The sequence below is a fragment of the Sorex fumeus genome, unplaced genomic scaffold, assembly GCF_029834395.1.
Source record: "Sorex fumeus unplaced genomic scaffold, SorFum_2.1 ptg000003l, whole genome shotgun sequence".
NCBI classification, from domain to species: Eukaryota; Metazoa; Chordata; class Mammalia; order Eulipotyphla; family Soricidae; genus Sorex; species Sorex fumeus.
Window position 1 is genome coordinate 34,447,141 of NW_026606060.1, and position 21,546 is coordinate 34,468,686.

A 21,546-nucleotide genomic window follows, 5' to 3' on the forward strand; every position below is an offset into this window, starting at 1 on the left:
AATCCTGTTGTTCATCGATTTGCTTGAGCGGGCCCAGTAACATTGTGAGACTTGTTACTGTGTTTGGCATATTGAATATGTCACAGGTAGCTTTCCAGGCTTTGCGGTGCTTGGGAGTTACTCTCGGTAGCTTGCCAGGGTCTCCGAGAGGGGTGGAGGAATCGAACTCGGGTAGGCCGTGTGCAAGGCAAACGCCCTACCACTGTGCTATCGCTATAATAACAGATATTTATAGGTAAATAACAAGAAATTTTAAAAGCAGGTCCAGGACCTCGATCTTGACACTGGCTCATTCCCAAATACTGCACAATCTCCAAGCATATATTCCATCAGCCTGGCAGGGATTGGAGCTACTTATTTTGGTTTGCCAAGTTTTACTGAAAGTGGTCCTCAGGGGTCCTGAGCACAATTTGGAGTCCTTGCCTCAAAAAAAATAAACGTTTCACTTTGAGTTTATTAATATAGCTCAGTTTAAAAATTGTATTTGGAAAGAGAAAGTTACTTACATAAAACCAAGCAATAAGGATTTGCAAATAGAAAGCAAATGTCTTTATTTCATTTCACACTCTAACACACAACACAACTTCTCTAAGTGATGTTAAAATATCTTACTATCTTCAACAAGTTACATGAATACATATATAAGTAGTTACATTATATTATATATTAAATAGCAAAAATAGAAAATTTTAGTGTATTGTACTAAATTGTCTTCTATCAAATGTAGTCTTATTTTGAAAATATATTTTTAGAGACAATATGGTGATGGAGTTTTCCCAATTTAACCAAAAGACCAATGTAATCAAACTTCTCTTATCTGCATTGGATCTCTGGGATCTTTTCTACCTAGTAACTAAATTGATCTGCCAATCAAAGTTAGGAACAAAGTTTTAAGCTGCTTAAATCAATTAGTTCCTCACATACTATACTTCCTATTTTTAAATCAATCCCTTCATCACTGTAATAGAAGCAATAGTAGTTTTTCTCTTTTCTCTGGTCTCTTTAAGCTATAAAATTCACTAACTTTCTGTGCAATAAATTCTCTCAAAATGAGCTTTTATGTTTGAATCATGTTTTCACTTCTCTTTCTTTAGTTTACTGTACAATTTACTATAGATCCCCCTTTAATTCATTATTCTATTTCTGAGGGTAATCAGAGAGAGCACAAAAATGTTGAAAATGACTTCAATTTATGAAATGATGATAAAGAGATGTGATTTTATCAAACAGCTGGAAATGATGCCCATGGGTGTTCTCCCAGGACAAATCCCCCGTTAGCCAAAGAACTCTCTGATGGCTGTCCTTCTATAAAGGTAGGTTGAATTGTACTGTTTAAAAAGCTTTTGAAACTGAGGGTTGAAAATAGATAAAGGGATATACATGATAACCTTTCAATATCTGTTTTTCTAACCACAATGCCTAAAGGGAGAGAGAGAGAGAGAGAGAGAGAGAGCAGAGAAGAGAAGAGAGACAGGAGAGAGAGAAGATAAAGAGAGGGGAGAGAGGAGAGAGAGGATAGAGAAGAGAGAAGAGAGAGAGGATAGAGAAAGGAAGGAGAGAGGAGAGAGGATAGAAAGAGGAGAGAAGAGAGAGAAGTAGAGAAAGGAAAGGAGAGCAGAGGGAGAGAGAATGAGAGAAAGGAGAAAAGTGCCTTCTTAGAGGCAGGCTGGGCGTAGGAGTTTGGGAGAGGTGAGAGGTCATGATGTAGAGGGAATGAACTGGGGATACTGGTGCTGGGAAATGTACCACAGGTGGAGTGATGGGTGTTGGAACACTGTATGAGTGAAACATAATCACAAACAGACTTGTAAGGGTATATCTCACAGTGATTAAAAATAATAGAAAAGAATGTAAAGAGATGTGATAATATCTTTCTAATATTTGTATTTCATGCCACTCTCTTCCCAAAAAAAAATCAGGGAAAAATTGTTAGTAAGACTAAAGGTGTTGTCCTCACTTATACTTTCACTATCAGTTTCCTCCGTTGTTCATCGATTTGCTCGGGCGGGCCCAGTAATGTCTCCATTGTGAGACTTGTTGTTACTGTGTTTGGCATATCAAATATGTTACAGGTAGCTTGCCAGGCTTTGCCATGCGGGCAAGATACTTTTGGTAACTGGCCGGATTCTCCAAGAGGGGTAGAGGAACAGAACTTGGGTCGGCCATGTTGGCTGCGTGCAAGGCAAACGCCCTACCTGCTGTGCTATGTCTCCAGCCCCTCACTTGTACACAGTTCACAATTTAAAAACCTATAAAAAATTTCTGATTGCCAAATGTTACACAGATGTATAATAGATACAATTACTAGTTATCATATATTACACATTTTCTATTTATTATTTTGTTTATTTTGATTATTTGAACCATATCCAGCCTTGCTTAGGGATTACTCCTGGCTTTGTGCTCTGGGGACCATGCTGGTAGGTCTTGGGGGCATTATTTACAGTGTCAGGGATTGAACCTGGGTCCACTTCATGCAAAGCAAAGCCATGTCCACTAGACTATCTCTTCCACTAATACTCCATTCAGTAACTGTAAATAGGTTGTACGTATAATACCAGATGAATATTTGACTTAGTCAATGCAAATAAAAAACTAAATGAAAACACAATGTATTCACATAAATTATCAACAATGATTGAGAAATAATATTTTTAGAAAGTTTTGAGCTTTCCCACATATTTTACAAATATTATCCCCTATGATAATATTTAGCAGAGTCTGGCAAGTTCCCGGTGGCATATTCTATATGCCAAAAACAGTAACAATAACTGGTCTCATTCCCCTGACCCTGAAAGAGCCTCCAAACTGCAGCGTTGGGAAAGACAAGTAAGGGGAGGCTGCTAAAATCTCAGGGCTGGGACAAATGGAGACGTTACTCCCGCCCACTTGAGTAAATTAATGAACAATGGGATGACAGTGATACAGTGATAGAATGATCCCCTTTGATAAGGATCCTTTGGTAAGTGTTTCTTATCTCATTTTAAATATAATAAGCAAGATTTTAATAGTGAAGAACTGATTTATTAAGAATCCAATGATTGGAGGATTCAATAAATAGCTAGTTAGAAACTAAGATGTAAACAATTTCACATTAAATTTAGGGGTTTTTTATCTGTAGTGTAATGACTCTTGTTACAACTTCTAATATTACTTTATAAAGTATAAGCATCTTATAGTCACAATAATAGTACAAGGGTGAAGGTGTCTATCTTGAATATCTATTTAGTGTAAATTTTCCCTGTCTGAAATCATATGGCTGAGTTTTTCTTGAATACACCCCCAGCAACCCTGGCCTTTTGAATCTCTAGGCACTACCAAGTTACTGGGATCAGTACCCATCGCTGGTGAGCCCTGCCTGAACATGCCATTTGCTCAAGCCCTTACTGATCCCAGCCACCAATCATTATCTATTTTGATTGGTTACCTTTTCAATCCAGTCGTGGAACCCAGTCAATAACGGTTCTAGTCTAGCAGTCTTCTCCAAATCGCATTACATGTCCGATTCATCTGATTTCGATACCTTGGCAAACAAGGCAACATCCCTGATCCTCAATTGTGGATGGTGAACAAAGTCCAGATTCCTCTCTCACTTGAATGAAGCGTGATATTCTAAGCATAGCGCTTTGATTTCTCGTTGAGATAACCGAATAGTGTTCTCATCTGTTTTCGTGGGCCCCAGGTCTCTAAGGCGTATGCTATTGCAGGAAGAATGGTGGAGTAGAAAAGATGTGCCCAGATCCAGAGGTTCTTTGTCCTTTTAGCAACTACTTCTTTGACACTCTTGAAGGCATTCGATGCCACTCTCTTCCTCCTGCACAGTTCTGGCACCAAGTCATTCCTCATGTTGAGTTCTCCACCCAGGTACACATAACTGCTGCATTCGAGATGTTCGTTCCATTGAGAGCAAATGGAATGTCAGGAACTGGATTCCATGACTGGATTCCACGAGACGTCAAAAGAATGTCTGACTTCCCACCCACGAGATGGTAAGATTTCTTCAAGACCCTGAATGAACTGTTTGATGCTCTCTGCGTTCCGGGATTAAGCAGATGCCATTGGGCTATACTAGCACTTGACAGGAATGAATGGAGATTTTACTGGCGCCCACTCAAGCAAATCGATGAGAAACAGGATGACAAGTGGTACAAGTGATACCTTTTCAATGGGTGAGAGATAAGGTGGCTAATTAAATTCACCTGGTGCTCCACTTTTCCAGTCTTGCTGTATCACCCACCATCAGGTGAGCTCCAAAGACAAACAAGAAAATTATAAGCATTTTGAAAGGAAAAATAGAGACAATATTAAAAAATTGTTGGTTATCTTTTAAAATAAAAGAATGTTTCTCACCTGCAAGAAATTATTTCTAAATACAAAATAAATTTCTGTGATATGTTAGTATTTTTAACTGCGTTAAAAAAGACTTTATGTTTGAAAATATGTAGATGATAATCAAGAAAAAAATAGAATCAAGAACAAAACAAGATCCCTGATCATCAAAGGAAAAACAGCAAAAATTCCACAAATTTTGTAATTGAAATTTTTGATTGAAAAATATGAAATTTTGGATTGCTTAAATTTTTTTAAATTAAGTGCACAATTATAAACTATGATGAGAGTAGCTGGGAGCATATAGTAAATATCATCTTAAAAAAGGCCAGTGATTTCAAATTTGTGAAACTATTTTTTAAAATCTATTATATTAAGCTTAGAAATAACTGATATGAAAATATCAATATGAATGTTCCACCTCCAGGCACATAATTTTTATTTGTTTTAAATTGAACCAATGCTTTCATGAGCTCATGTTTCTTTTAGATATATATGAGATAAATCTTGGTAAAGATAACCAATATGACATTGTGAGTCATAGCTATTTCTCTGCAGTTTTTAGGTTCATTAAGCACATGGCAGCATTTAAAGTTAAGATGGCCACAAATTCTTCATAGCATCACCAGCTTTTCTGACTTCCATTCATCCTGCTTTCATCTATTTTATTCATGACAATATTCCAATCACTAAACCATAACCATATTTTTATTTGGGACTTTTAAAATGTGTGGCAGTGCCCCATTATTAAAATTTTATATTAGTGATTAAATTTTACTGTGTTTTATAATAAACATACTTGAAATATCAATGATATCTCATAAAACTCCTTTTGCTATTTTTTGGCGCCACCTGAAATGTTGCTATGGGGTCCACTAAAAAGAAAAGTAACTTTGGTGTCATGTAAGGGTGATGCAAAGGACCCTCAACTTGTTTTAAAGAGTATTTTGATGGTAGGGTACAACCCAAGAACATTTAAATAGCTAAGATAAAATTCTTTGCTATGTCCAAAATGCAAATGATAAAAAAGGCGCAGGCAGGACCAAACAGGAAGTTATACTAAAGACAGATCAACAAAAAGATGGAGTTTAGGGGTAAGTTTATGCATGATAATTAAGGCAGACTAGTTAGGTTTCTCAGCATCCTGGCAGGATGATAAATTTAAATAACTTTGCATAGTTTGGAGGGTACAATCTATGGGAAAGTAGCAGTACATTTTGGTATCTGACCCTGAAGTGTCCCCAGAATGTGAGAAACTCATAAAAAGTAGTTATTTTTTGGATTTAATCAGATTCTTAGAAGGTTGAATTGCCTTCAGCTAGAAACTCAAAACTATGTCAGGATATTGAACAAAAAAAAGAAAGAAAGAAAGAAAGAAAGAAAGAAAGAAAGAAAGAAAGAAAGAAAGAAAGAGAGAGAGGAAGGAAGGAAGGAAGGAAGGAAGGAAGGAAGGAAGGAAGGAAGGAAGGAAGGAAGGAAGGAAGGAAAGAAGGAAGGAAGGAAGGAAATTGAACCATGATGTCCTAACAGGTTTGAGTTCACTCATTTCAAGTTAATGACTAGCCTGAATAATAAAGGAGACATTCAGAAAGCAGATATACTGTGCAGATGAAATGAATGGAAAGAAGGAAAATCATGGAACTATAAGAAGTTCTTTCTAAAAAGCACATAACTTAAGTTTTCCAAGTTTTGGCATTAGGCAAGAAAACATATCAGAATTTTTTCTTTTGTTCAGGGTGTGAGGGGTGTGGGGCAGTCACAGTAAGTAGTGCTCAGGGATGACTCCTGGCTCTGTGCTCAGCAATCACAATCTTGTGGGCTCAAGAGACCATATGGACATTGAAAAAAAAAAGAGACCATATGGACAATATGGAAGGCTAGGGATTAAATACTGGTCAGCTTCTTGCAAGGCAAATGCTTTAACCACTATATAATCACTCTGATCCCAGGAGTTTCTTTATTTCTATATTTGGGGGGAGGGGTGGGTCATACCGAACTGCTCTGCACTTTGCTCAGAGAATAATCCTAGCAGTGCTTTAGGGGCCATATGCTAGCCAGAGATTGACCTAGGTCAACTAGATGCAAGGAATTACCCCAACCCTTGTACTATTTCTCTGACCTCTGACTTTCTCTTAATCTCTAACAATATCTTGGTATAATTACAAAGTGTTCAAATCATATCCGATAATGTGCTTGCATTGCATATGGTCAGCCCAGGTTCAATCCTCAGCATCCTATATGATCCTCTCAGCTTCACCAGGTGTGATTCCTGAGTGCAGAGTCAGAGTAACTCCTGAACACTGTAGGATGTGACCTCATTACCAAAGAATTGAAAGTTTTTTTTTAATAACTCATAGTTAACAACCTAAGTATGAAAAACTGGACCCTAGCCCCACTATATAAAAAATAAGGATAGGAGGTCCTTTTCACCATTCCTTTTCAGCATTGTACTAAAAATCTTTATTGTACAGTAAGACAAGGCCCACAGTTTTCTCATTTTACTTAATATTTTGCTCAGGATTAATGCTGTGTTCTGAGCAAAGGCATTCTGTAAATCATAGAGTGGTTTCAGTAACACACTCTGTATAGGGAAGGAAATTCATATACAGAATAAAATGTATTCCAGCAGGAACAATATGTTACCCTTTCTATGATTGATGCAGTTCAATGTAATCAACCATGCATAAGGCAACGGCTTATCCCTCCAGGGAATCATATTTAAGGGTTAGCTTCTATTACTTGCTGACTGAGTACTCATCACCTTTAGTAAGTGGGACTCCAGCTTTCTGAGTCAACACATAACTTCTACTCCAACCATCAAGACTGCTTTGTTTACAAGTATGTTAGGTAATGACAGGAATGACTGGGGAAAGAGGATGTTGGATAATCCAGAAGGAGCCTTTGCATCCACAGATTATTAAAAAAATTTTTGCTGAATCAACCTTGTGGGAGCATTCACAAGAGACACACACTTTACATTTTTTCCCTAGTCACACACTTCTTCCTCAAATTTCTTTACAATCAATTTCTGAATTATATTTCTTGTATGATCCTGATCATCTAATCAAAACACTGGTGAGAGTCTGTGAATCAGTGTTTATGAGCATGGATGGAACCTTCCCATTAGAGTGGAAAAAATAGATGCACTTTTTTATGCATCATCACCTTCCTCTCCCTGAAAAGATTTTCTTACCACTCTGCACAGAAGGAGGCTTTAGTATTGCAGTATTTCGTGCAGAACCATTTGTACCGCAGGGAAACTTCTTTTCCTCTGTCAATCATAGTAAATTCCCTGTAAGGTCATAGATACAATCTGAGGGAGAGAAGTGTAGCAGAAAACCATAGGCATTTGTAACACTTCTTCCTGTAAATTACTTGGGCCTTCAGGACTTCCCAGGTATGATAGAATATACACTACATCCAGCCGATGATGGAGTATTGCTGTGCATGCCCAACTTTATGACTTTGTAGATTCATGCAGAATCTCACTTGGTGAGATTGGGTGATAAGGTAACTTGGTGACTCATGTGTTCAGTTTCTACTAAAACTCAAAAGTAAATCAAGAGCTTTTTCTCATAAGAAGAACAGATACACTCAGAGAATGGTAGGACTCTGCTCCAAAATCCAAAGGGCCTACTCTGTGATTACTCTAAAAGTGACTGCCAAAGACATCAAATGTCTTTGTCTGCTGCTGCAACTTCAATCTTTTTGGATCGGCTGAATCAGTGACACAAAATCAAAGGCATTTTCATAATAGTTTTGCTTGTAGAGTTTTCTCCTGTTCTAGCCCCTACTCGAAGCTAACCCCTTTCAGGTGTATTCAGAAAATTATTAAAACAACACTCTCCAAGCAGCAATACACTGCCCCAAAAATCCAAAGTGTTTCATAAATTGTTTTTGATTGTAGGAAGGGTCAAATGCAAGTATCTATCCTACTCTTATAAGTAATGTTTCAATATGCTCCACATCATAGGACCCCTAGGAAATCCATAGAGATAGAAGGAGTTTGAATGTTTATTGAATTTTTTTCCTACACTCTGTCTTGTCAATAAGTTTAGAGGAGTTACTAGAACAAGATCGATCAGCATAATGTCATCAACATGACGGAGTGGTGTAATAATTTGCGGAGGAAAAAGGCTCTCAAGATCCATGCAAACTAAATTCTGAGAGGATTGGAGAGTCAATATAATTCTGATGTAAACAGCGAATGCATATTGCTGGTTTGCCAGCTAGAAGCAAAATACTTCTGGTGGTGTTTCTTATCAGATATCAAAGATAAAGGATAGATCAAATCAAAAGCTATATATCAGGCACCCAAGTATTTGTTATTTTGTTCAAGCAATGAAACCACATCAGAAAGCAGCAATCACTTAAAATATCATTCTGTTAAGCTTTAGAGTCTCATTGCCATTTCCTTCCCAACATGTCTTCTGCAAGGACAAATAGGCAAATGAAATAGAGATATAATGGGAACCACCGCATTTACTTCTATGGGCAAGATATGAGCTAAATACTTGTTAATAATGTAACTGTTGGGCCAGACCGATAGCACAGCAAGTAGGGTGTTGTCCTTGCACGCGGCTGACCCGGGTTCGATTCCTCCATTCCTCTCAGAGAAGCCGGCAAGCTAGCAAAAGTATCCTGCCCACAGGCAGAGCCTGGCAAGCTCTCTGTGGCATATTAGATATGCCAAAAACAGTAACAAGTCTCACAGTGAAGACATTACTGGTACCTGCTCGAGCAAATCGATGAACAACGGGAGGACAGTGCTGTGCTAATGTAACTGTCATGAGTTCCTATTATGATTTGCTTTTTGCCATGACATTTTGTGTTTCTTAGAATAAGTAACAGTTCAGAAACACTACCAAGTTAGTTCATAGATGTTATTATTATTTTCTTCCCCCCAAGTGTACTGTTTCATTACTAAGAAACTACAGATCTTTTGGGAGTAAAACTGGACTAAAGATAAACTACAAAAACAAAAAAAAGACCCATGACAATTGGTTAAGGCTGGGAGTTAATTCCTGCTGAATGAGGCTCTGAGTTTGAATCACATCACTATATGGTCTATCAGGACCAATTAGGCATAACTCTAGTGACCCTACAACACTATTGGAGTGGCCTCCAGTCCCCTTAAGCATTTCTTGAGACCTTTTGCCCCTAATATTTACTGATGGTCCTTGTTAGTAAATATATCCCAGCCTTTCCTTTACTTAAAGTTTCTAGGTATGTAGCTTGGCTCAGTATGGGACTTGATTGAAGTGCATGACTGTTTTCATGATTCATATTTAAAAATCTTTTGACCTACACTTTTTAGCACACACATTAAATAAGAATTTAGTAATGTCCCTATTTGTTGCACTTCTAGGAAGAGTATGATTGTCTTACCAAATCATCGGCATACAAAGGGCAGAAGTTTCTGATTCCACTTTGCTTCTTCTGTCTATTATAGGACTAATGTCCATCTTAGCTTTAGGGCTTGAGTGTGACCAAATGGGTACAAGTTTTACCATTGGTTCAAAGTTTTTAATTCAAGTATAATGATTATGTCTTCCTCTGTAAGATCTGGCATACACGAGAAGAGCAAAAACAGAACACTTTAAAAATTCTGGAGCGTCTTTCACACAATTATGCTAAGAGCTTTGGTTAAGGATTTTACTCTAGACACCCTCAGAATGGGTATGTGGTTATTAAGGATAAATAAATACCATCTAACATCCCAAACTGCCTGTTGAGTCCTTGGACCTACATGACACCAGTGTGAGTCTGACACTACCCTTGGCACACTTTGTGCTACCTTTAGTTCATGTTTCAGTTAACTAATCAACTGCACCATCACAGCCATTTATATGTCCCTTTGGATACAATATTTAATGCAGAACTGCTTAGTGAACCTCTATTAATAAACTCATCCTAACTTCAGGTCCTTTCATCATTAGTAATTATTTCTCCCACTTTTGGAATGCTACAGTTTCAATGTTTTTGTTCATCCTTAACAAAGTTACATAAGAACCCCAATATTCTAAATATTGGGAGACAAACTTTGGGCAATAAATTATGGTTAGATTAGGTTATGAATGTAATGAAGATAGGTCCCTTATGAAAGAATTAGTGGCTATCTAAAAACTGTCTCTCCCTCTCTCCCTCCCCTCCCCCCCTTCTCTTTATTTCTCTCTCTCCCTCCCCTCCTCACTCTCACACACAGGTACACACAAACATACACTGACACAAATTCATGTACAAAGAGAAGGTGAGCAAACTGGAAAGATAGTATGGACCAATTCCTGACATCCTCTATGGTATCCCAAGCCCCACCAAGAGTGATCCATGAACACAGTAGTAAATCAAGAGCACTGCTCTCTATGATCCCCAAACAAAACAAAACAAATAAAAGAATAATGGATTGAAGGTGGGGGAAAGGGTGCAAATTATTGGAAGAAACACTAGGACAATGGTGGAAAGGAAAAGTGCCTGATCTAGAGTCAGGTTGGAGCATGAGGGGTAGGCGGAGCTAGGCACATTGGTAGAAGGAAATGGACAATGGTGAAATGATTGGTGCTCAACACTGTGTGCCTGAAAATAAACAATGAATAACTTTTAATACACAGTGAATAAGTTAAGTTAATTTTAAAGTTTAATTTAAAATTAAATTTGAAATTTTAAGAGAGAGAGAAAAAGAGAGCGCTAGAGAGAGAGACAGAGGAGAGCAGAGGGTGAATGACTGAAAAATGTGAAGAAAATCTTGATCAAAATCTGGCAGGGCTGGATTCTTGGTTTTGAACATTTAGCCTCCATAACTATGAATAAAGTCTGTTTTTAGATGACCTAGCCTCTGGTTATGACATTTTGTTAAGATAGTCTGCACTATGCAAACATCTTATAAGTGCACTGATTTATTTATAAATTCAAAAAATAAGACAGATAATTAAATTACTTGTTAAAACCACAGAGATTTGATAATATCACTGGGTTTGATAAAAATAAAGGAGTCATTAAACTCTAAATATGGGTGATCTCTCATTATATTTTTTATTTTCCATTACAAACTTTTTTTTCCTGCTTTTGGGTCACACCCAGGGATGCACAGGGGTTACTCTGGGCTCTGCACTCAGAAGTCACCCCTGGCGGTGCTCGGAGGACCATATGGGATGTTGGGAACAGAACCCTGGTGGGGCGTGTGCAAGGCAAACGCCCTACCCGCTGTGCTATTGCTCCAGCCCCTACAAATATTTAATTTGAACACATAAAATAGGAAAAAATTGATGAAACAGACTTGACCTCCTGGCTTAATTGTTGTTTTGCTCTTTTATTTTGTTATTAAATTACTAAATTGCAATATTCTCACTTCTGAAATAAGGCTAACAGTACTTGATTATTCCATAAGTTTAACTTAAATATTGGGTTAAAGCATGGTTAAAGCTTTAAAATATTGAAGAAAACACAAAGGACTTTAATTACTTTGCTGGTTATTATCACCATTGTCACCAAAGTCTCATGTTAGTTTCCTCACAAATTATGGGATCAAAAAATCAAAAAAAAAAGAACTAAAATAAGGGAGGCCAGAATATATTTAATAGTATCTTAATTTTGTTTCTTCTTTATTTTCAGATAATTGGGATTAATTTCATGTTTATTGCCTGAATTACATGGATTCTGATACAGAGATAATCCAAACATGTCAAATAAGAGACTAGATTAAGCTATAACTGTGTAATATGCAGAGGAAAATACATATTGATATCTTACACAGATTTTAAATATTTTAAAGTCAACTTAGCTGAAGATTTAATACATTTCTTGTAAGAATAAAATCAGTAATTGTTAGAATTGTTAAATGAAGAAGCTGAATAAGGACATAAATAAATGAAGTAATTACAAGTCAATCACCTTAATTAATACAAAGAACTAAATTCTCAACAGCAAAGATTAGAATTGATCCCATGCAAAGTAATTTGTATGACTTACATGAGGTTCACAATCAAGAGTCAGTGAATAATACAAGCTGATATTTTATCCACAGGAATGTAAATTTAAGCATGTAAATCATACTGACTCCAATATGTTTGATGCAGTTCGATAGAATGAGCTTTAGAAAGATTATCTTAGCTTTTAAAAATCACTCATTTTAGGCAAAGAAAAATGACTATAACTTGCATTTTAAGAAAGACAGATTATAGTTTACTACAAAGATACGCTGTCAGAATGTTCCAGAAATAATCTATTCACTATTATCATTGTAAGACATATTTTACAGATGTGAAATGTGGCTGAAACATAAGACATAATGCATAATTAATGATATATTATAAATATTATATACTTCCCAAATAGTAGAAGATGGAAAAGAACTCTATGAAAGATTGATTCCTACCAGTCAGGAAGTCCTTCTTCGGGGCAATGGGTCCAAGAAAAAGGAAGAAACATAAACAGGAACTAGAAGAGATTCACAAAAAAATAGCACCCTCATGAGAAATGCCACCTTCAAAAGCAAACAAGTACAACTCTGTGGTTCTGAGTGAAGTTCAGAAGGAAATAATATGTGTACCCTCCTTATCTCTTAGGTAAGGGCATCCAAGTTACTCTCACAAATATACAGAGTAAGCTCACTCATGATGACCTTCAGAGCACAATGTTCTTTGCTCTGTTTCTAGATTCCATATGGTACAAATTCTCTTGATTTTGATCACATTTTATTTTATTTTATTTTATTTTATATTGAATCATCGTGAGATAGTTACAAGCTTTTATGTTTGGGATAAAATCACACAATGATCAAACACCCATCCCTCCACCAGTGCACATTCCCCACCACCAATATCCCCGATATACCCCCTCTTTGCTACCCTCCCCCAGCCTCTATGGCAGACAATATTACCCATACACTCTCTCTCTACTTTTGGGAATTATGAATTGCAATACAGATACTGAGAGCTTATCATGTTTGGTTCATTATCTACTTTCAGCACACATCTCCCATTTCAAATGATTCCTCCAGCTATCATTTTCTTAGTGACCCCTTCTCTCTTCCAGCTGCCTTCTCCATTCCACTCATGAGACAGGCTTCTAGCTATGGAGTGATCTTCCTGGCCCATGTATCTACTATTCTTAGATGTGAGTCTCATGTTTTGTTATTTTATACTCCACAAATGAGTGCAGTCCTTCTACACCTGTTTCCCTCTTTCTGACTCATCTCACTTAGCATGATACTCTCCATGTCTATCCATTTATAAGCAAATTTCACGACTTCATTTCTCCTAACAGCTGCATAGTATTCCATTGTGTAGATGTACCAAAGTTTCTATAACCAGTAATCTGTTCTAGGGCACTGGGGTTGTTTCCAGATTTTGGCTATTGTGAAGAGTGGTGCAATGAACATATAGGTACAGATGTATCTTTACCATATTTTAAACATCTATGAAGAAAGGGAAATTCTGAGAAATATGATTTCATTTTAACTACTTGTATAAGGTCACCAAAACAAGATTTTAACAATCCTTTTCATAGCAAGTCTGGGATTTAATAGTAAACAGTCTCCACCTGGAATAATCTCCCCAAGTAAATATTCTCCAATATTATGTCTTCAACTCCAATATTTTCAGTCATATGAAAGGTTTGGAAAAGTGACTTAGGACTTTCTGAGACTATTTCCTCATTTGTTATCCAAGTGTAACATTATGCATTTAGTAGTTATGTTATGCACACATTTATATAAGCAAGCTAGTACAGTTCTTACTCTTTGTAGGAGCTCAATAAACAGAAACTAATAATAAGATGATTGATAGTCAACCTGTGCCCTGAAACATGGAATATTTTAATTTTATCTAGAATTTAACTTTAACTCTAAGCTATGTTTGACCTGGCATTCATCCAAATATTTAATTGAGTTATAAAACCCAAGTAATCTGGAACAAGTTCTACATATTCAATCAAAAATTGACCACATGCTCCACGTTCTTTTAAATGAAAAGCTATCACATAAATAAGCTGCTCCTTGTCTTACAGTTAATACTAACAAAATAAAAGGACTAAATGTTTCCATAAGAAAAATGAATGTTTATAAAGTCATCAGCTTTAATCATGCCAAAGGACTACAATCAGGAAAAATTATTCATTATCTTCCAGGATGACTTATGGTGAATTAGTCATCAATTACCACAGATTTCCTTTGTGTGAGGCATAATTGAATAAAATATCTAAGGATTTTTTGTTTACCATTACTATCAGCCCTTCTCTGAAAGTATTTTCTTCTCAGCTTTGAGTATAACAGTAGACATATAAATGAAATTTGTACGGAACTTGCTTCTTACCATTGCTACTTTTTGTCTGTTTATTTGTTTTTGGGGGGTGTTACTCCCAGTAGAGTTCAGAACTTACTCCTACTTCTGTGCTCAAGGATTACTTCTGAGGGCTCAGAGATATGGTAAAGGATGCTGAGGATAGAAGCCAGGTTGGCCATGTGCAAAGCAAGCCACCTAGCTCCTGTAATATCTCTGTGGGCCACTACAATTGCTACTTTAACATTTAATTTACTCTCATGATTTTGTCCTTGATTCTTAGTCTCAAAATATGCAGCTTTTTTTTAAATGTATCAAATCACCAGGAGTTACAAAGTTACTCATGACTGAGTTTCAGACATAAAATTTTCAAGCATCAGTCTCTTCTTTTTAATAATTCAATAAAATATAATAGAAACTTTGAATAACATGTATACTAGAACTATATTTAACTTCACTTAACCCTATAAAATGTATATTTCCACATAATTTCCAATATATATAAAATGATCATCTTTTACTAAATTGAAGCTACAAATTTAATAACATCCCCTGATTCCACACTCATGACTTTCTGCATCATTATGCTATATGTAATCAAGAAGTCTTCAGTTTTGTCCATGATTTGTAATTGCAACATCAATTCTATGATCATAAAAAATAGAGATATAAAGGACAACTTTATGTAATCAGAAACTCAACTGAAACTGGGAAGATTATATAAAGGAAAGTGTTGGACCATGTCTGCCTAATTTTTTTATATAATGTAACCTAGAAATTTGCATATTTTGTGTCTAGTAAAATAATTTGATATGATCAGTAAACTTTTCAAAACTTTATTTTAACCTATGGTATATAGAAAGATTAGACTTTTCAAGACCCTCTTTTAACTCATGAAAGACAGAAGGTATAAACTTTCACAAAATGTTACTAATTTTAAACTTCCATAATACTCTAAAAAACAATTATTTTATGAATACTGATTTTTGAAATATTGCATATTTAGTACTTATAGTACTAGACACTGTATAGTATATCCCAGTGTCTAGAGCTGTATAAGTGCTCGATATATTATGAATATATTATCAATTAAATAAAAGCATGTATATACACATTAAATGATTGTTACATATAAGTTAAATAAAATTATGACTCTAGGGGTAGCAAAAATATTGGATAAGGGACTTGCTTGTCACACAGCTAACCTGGCTTTGGTCCTAAGAACCACAAATGGTCCCTAAAGCCCCACCAGGAGTGACTTTAAGCAAAGAGGCAGAAATAAGCCTTGATCATTGCCAGATATGGTCCCCTAAAATATTTTTTTAATTAGAATATTTTGGTAGACAAAGAAATGATTTCTTAAACAGGTATGCTTGATAATTCTCAGGATTTGTTAATATATGATATTATATCACAAAGGAAAACTGAGGTGGGATATGATTAATTTTAATAATCATCTTTTTCTAAAATAAATTTTCCTGGATTATTAAGGCTTGCCTTCATTTTTCAGTCAGGGACCATATGACCTCCTGTGGAGATCCAGTATATTTCAAGAGGTTCACAGGTTAAAATCATGTAATTATTTTGGGCCATAAAACAAGATTAGGGCATCATCAGCTAAGCAGTAGGAAACCGGGGATTACAGGAACAAAACAATATAAGAAGGGGGTCACAGGAGGAAAAAAGTATGAGAAACAATTAGGTGGGCATGTGTAAGCTTACATTTTCTTAAACAAGAAACAAAATCAGAAAACTTAGTGTCAATGTAATCAAAAGTGAGAACTATTGGCTTTGAAGATAAATATGACCATGAACCAAAATTGTGGACATCCTTTGAAAAGGAGAGAAAAGAAAAGGAAAAGGGAAAAATAAAAAATAAAAAAACCAAGGAAGTAGATTCTCTCCTAGAGCCTTGATAGAGTAATACAGTTCACTAACCTCTTGATTTCAGTTCACTGTGACCATTTGAAATTTCTGACCTCCAAAACCAATTTGTGGTACTATAGAATAGCAGCAATAGAAAACAAATAAAGACTCCACGATATGATATCCTAAAATAAGAGTTACCCGAATCTACAACGTGATGACAAAATAAGTTGGTTCAGTCTGTGGTAGTTCTAGAAAGGTAAGGAAAAGGTTTCTTACAGGGGAGTCAAAAGCTGAGTGAGTTGAAATTGATGAGAAACAAACATGAATGTGAAAAATTTATTTTAACCAGTGCATCGCTATGTTCAAGTTCCTAGAAGTAAGAAAACATGAACATATATATAAAACATGAATTGTATGTTATATATAATTGTACGCATATGTATAGGAATAGAGAGATAGCTAAAGCTGTTAAATAATTAAGTAGGAATAAATAAAGTATGACTTGCCTTGTTTGTTAAGATGAGGTGACTATAGTTTAGACAGAAGGCAGGTGGTGAAAAGAATATGAAAAGAAGATTTAAGAAATTTGGAAGTAGGTGTGATAAGTAACTGATTTAAAATCCAAATTAAATTCTAAATTAATTTCTCAAATATTCACAGTAATGTTCTGCTACCCTAGATCTCTAAAACAAAATAACTTGAACTTGCATTTGCCATGTTTTTTCATGTAAATACTGTTACCAATGCCAAATTCAACATCATACCATTGGATACACAGTTATGAAGAAGGGAATGATCATTCTGATTGGTAAGTCAATTCCAGAAAAATAATTCTATATTTTGTATATTTATATTTAATAATAAATTTAAAGAAAATTTGCTCGAGCGGGCTGGAGTGATAGCACAGTGGTAGGGCGTTCACCTTACAAGCGGCCAACATGGCCGACCCGAGTTCGATTCCTCCGCCCCTCTCGGAGAGCCCGGCAAGCTACCAAGAGTATCTCGCCCGCACGGCAGAGCCTGGCAAGCTCCCCATGACATATTCGATATGCCAGACACAGTAACAACAAAGTCTCCAATGGGGACGTTACTGGGCCTGCTCGAGCAAATCAACGATCAACGGGAGGGCCTTTACATTTACCTTTACCTTTAAAGAAAATGCGATTTTTTGAAATCACTTGATCACTTGACATCCCATTACTCATCAATTTGCACGAGTGAGCACCAGTAATGTCTCCATTCGTCCCTGTGGCATGCAAGTGTAGCCCAATGGCGTCTGCTCGTTCTAGGAACACAAAGAGCCTCAAACTGATCATTCAGGGTCTTGAAGAAGAAGTCTGACCATCTTGTAGGTGGGCGGCCACACAATCTTTTGACGTCTCGTGGAATCCAGTCGGTAATGGCTCTAGTCCAGCAGTCATCTCCAAATCTTATTACGTGTCCACCACATCTGATTTTTGATACCTTGGCAAAAAAGACAGCATCCCTGATTTTTGACCATCAACAAAGGTCAGAACTCCAGATTCTTTCTCTCATTTGAGTGAAACGTGAGAGTCCAAGCATAGCTCTTTCAATTCCTCCTTGGGAGACCCGAATAGTGTTCTCATCCTGTTTTTGTACGGCCCAGGTCTCTGAGGTGTATGTTAATGCAGGAAGAACAGTGGAATTGAAGAGATGTGCCCAGAGCTGGAGTTTCTTCATCCTCTTAGCTATTTCTTTGACGTTCTTGTAGGCGTTCCAAGCTGCTCTCAGATGCCAGGTCATTCGTCATGTTGATTTCTCAACCTAGGTATATATAACTATTGCACTCGGAGATGGTTGTTCCATTAAGAGCAAATAGAACATCAGGAACAAGATTGTTTTTCATAAACATTGTCTTTCTGAGATTCAGCTGTAGTCCGACATTTCCACACTCACGGTTGAAGTCGGCCAGCTTTTGAGCTGCTTGGTTGATGTTAGATGTTATTAGAATGATGTCATCAGCAAAGCGGAGGTGATGTAGTTGCTGACTGTATCTACACTCCCAATACTTCCCATTCCAGTCGTCTCATGACATTCTCAAGGGTGGCACTGAAGAGTTTCAATGAAATGGTATCACTCTGATGAACCCCTCTCTTGACGTCAATGATCATCTCCCTGTAGAATGGTGAGATCCTGGTAGTGAATCCGCAATACAGCTCACAGAGGATCCTGATGTATTGACATTGAATGCCCTATTTGGCTAGGGCCTCGACGACCGCTTCAGTCTCAACAGAATCGAAGACCTTCTTTAAATCAATGAACATTAGACAGAGTGGCATCTTGAACTCCGAAGAAACCTCAGTGAGCTTTGTTATTATGTGGATATTGTTGATTGTGCTAAATCCTTTTTGGAAACTGGCTTGTTCACATGGTTGTACTTCATCTAGTGTTCTGCCAATCCTATTCAGGATGACTTTAGTGAACAGCTTGTAGACGACAGACAACAGTCAGATCGGGCAATAGTTGCCAATGTCGTGGATGTCTCCCTTCTTGTACAGTAGTACAGTCCTGCTGGTTTTCTACTGGGATGGAACCTTGCATTCAGACAGGTAGTGTGTGAAGAGCTGAGCCAGTGTATTGATGAGTACTGATTTTTTAAATATATAAATAATTTCCCCTTTCCTATAACCCATTGAATGGGTTTGGAGGAGTTCCTTATAAGATTCTAGTCTTTTCATATCTTCCCTCGCTTAATGTCTTTGACAGAGCTTTCATCTACTCAATAGGACACAATCTATAAAAGAGAAAAGGTAGAAGCTTAAATGTGGGTCCTGTCTACTGAAACAGCAATTATTCTGTTATCCTCTAAAATCATGTGTCATTTGCCTTTATATGTTTTGGGGTTATTGAATCAAACTTCCACTTTCAGATATTGATTATAATATATGTCTGCTCCATCATAGATATCCCATTGAAATAATTTAAGCTGACACCATTAATTAATACTATTGTAGATGTTTTTTGGAGAAAATATACTATATTCAAAAATAAACATAATACCTTCATTTACCATAATTATTCCAAATAATTTTTCAACATTTCCACGTATAGTAGAGTTTCCATTAGTAAAATGTACTTTCTGTGAATTTTCCTTACCACAATCACCCATACTCTTTCAAAGGAGAAAATAGGGTTTTAAAAATCCATTCAACTATAAATTCATACTTTTGGTTAAAATTATTTCATGTTGTTTATACTTAAATTATTCTATAAATTAAAATTTTAAAACAAATCAATCAAGTAATAAAATGCTCTCTGCTTACAGAGATAAAAGTATGTAGTGTAAAAGCATTTGCCAGTGGCTGGAGTGATAGTACAACAGGTAATGCAATTGCCTTCTGGTGCGGATGGTCCAACACCCAATATAGTCCCACCCAACACTGCCAGGAGTAGTTCCAGAGTACAGAGATGGGAGTAACCCCAGAGCAAATGCTCCTCACGACACCAAAAAGTGATTACCTTTCTTAGAATAAAACAAATGATACAGCCAAATAGCAAAATGGCCACCTTTATTTAGGTTTAGTTTTCAACGACATAAGAGCAATAGCAATCCAAATGAAGAGCAGAACAAAACATGAAATTTTTCATACAATGCTTATTTTATTCAACACCTCAAAATATAACGCTTTCGATATATTGATTAATTCTATAATTTTTAGAGAAACTAGTTTTGAATGCATCCTGATATGAATGACATGGTTGTCTTTCTTGTTATTTAACTTATTCACTATAATTTTATTTCACACAAATTTTAGTTTTAGGGATCAAAGAAATCAATATTGAAACATAAGATATGCTGTTACTAGATCATGCTGGCAAACATTTGGAACAGTGTTAAAATCTCTAAAAACAGCATCAGGGAGGTTTGTGAGTTTTTTCCATAACTATAAATCTCTGATGATTAGGAAATACAGCAACCATTTCTGTAATTATTAATATTTTATATTCTTTTAAAATGGTCGTCAAAGTTATTGTAATAATTTCTTCAGTGAAAATATTAACAGAGGTCGAGTATGTGTGTATGAGACACAGTTACTGAGAAAGAAGTGAGGGAATAAATATCTTTCTTGGAAGTTAATCAGAATCAGAGAAACATTTCTGCAGAGATCCATGTCGTATCTTAATATAATATTTTACTCAAAGTCCCTGTTTTTGAAAGTAAGAAGGGGAGGAGACCTATTTAAAACAGATCTACAACTTCTATATTGAAGACTCAGATATACTTCATAATCTCAACTTTAAATTACATTTTATTTTCTAAAATATTTCTCTAAAGCTTTGAGATGAGATTAATTGTGCCTCTATTATTTATTGAAAGTTCATACATAATCCTGTATACTTTGATAAACATTGTTCAAATTTGATTCTAATGAAACAGTTAGAAAATTATTTTCATACAGCAATTGACTGAACTGGAACTGGAGAAAAATATTTGTCTCCATTTTCCTAGGTTTGTCAGTAAAGACTAATTTTTAAAAATGCTATCTTGACTTGAATTTTAAGTTTTGGTTAAATTGACTGATCATTTTTTGATTAGTAGATAAAGTCCCTACCTGAGCCATTTTCCTTATTGTCCTTTTACAGCCTAGTACCCTAGTACTACACCCTCTTCTTCTGGGATGAACAACCAAAACTGGGGACAGATCCCTAAAACTGATTTATAAAAATGAGTGAATACTCAGAGTTTCCAGGGGTCGGGGAACCTCTATAACTTTACCTGCGAGTCATAGCTTTCTCTTAACAGCTTCAGGCTGCTCACACCTCTTTTGGACTGCATTCCTTCTATGTGGTCCTGACTGGAAGCCTTCTTTACTTTGTAACTCTGAGTCATAACATTTGCTGTGTTTTATATTTCTGATGATCACAGTATTCTGTACTACCATCAAAAGAATCTTTAAATCTTCTAAGACAAAGGTTAAATCAATATATCCTATGCTTCCTGCTGTTGCTTCCAAACCAATGATAAGAAAAAAATCATTAGAAGATTTTCTTTTTTTTTTCCTTTTTTGGGGGGGAGGAGTTACACCTGGCAGTACTGAGGATTGAGTCATGG

General features: G+C 36.1%; 1 pseudogene; it reads right to left on the reverse strand.

Annotated features, from left to right (window-relative positions):
• The window catches only part of LOC130028612 (ran-binding protein 9-like), an 86,024-nt pseudogene extending 64,700 nt beyond the window's left edge, over window positions 1–21,324 (reverse strand).
• Between the last annotated feature and the right edge of the window lie 222 nt (window positions 21,325–21,546).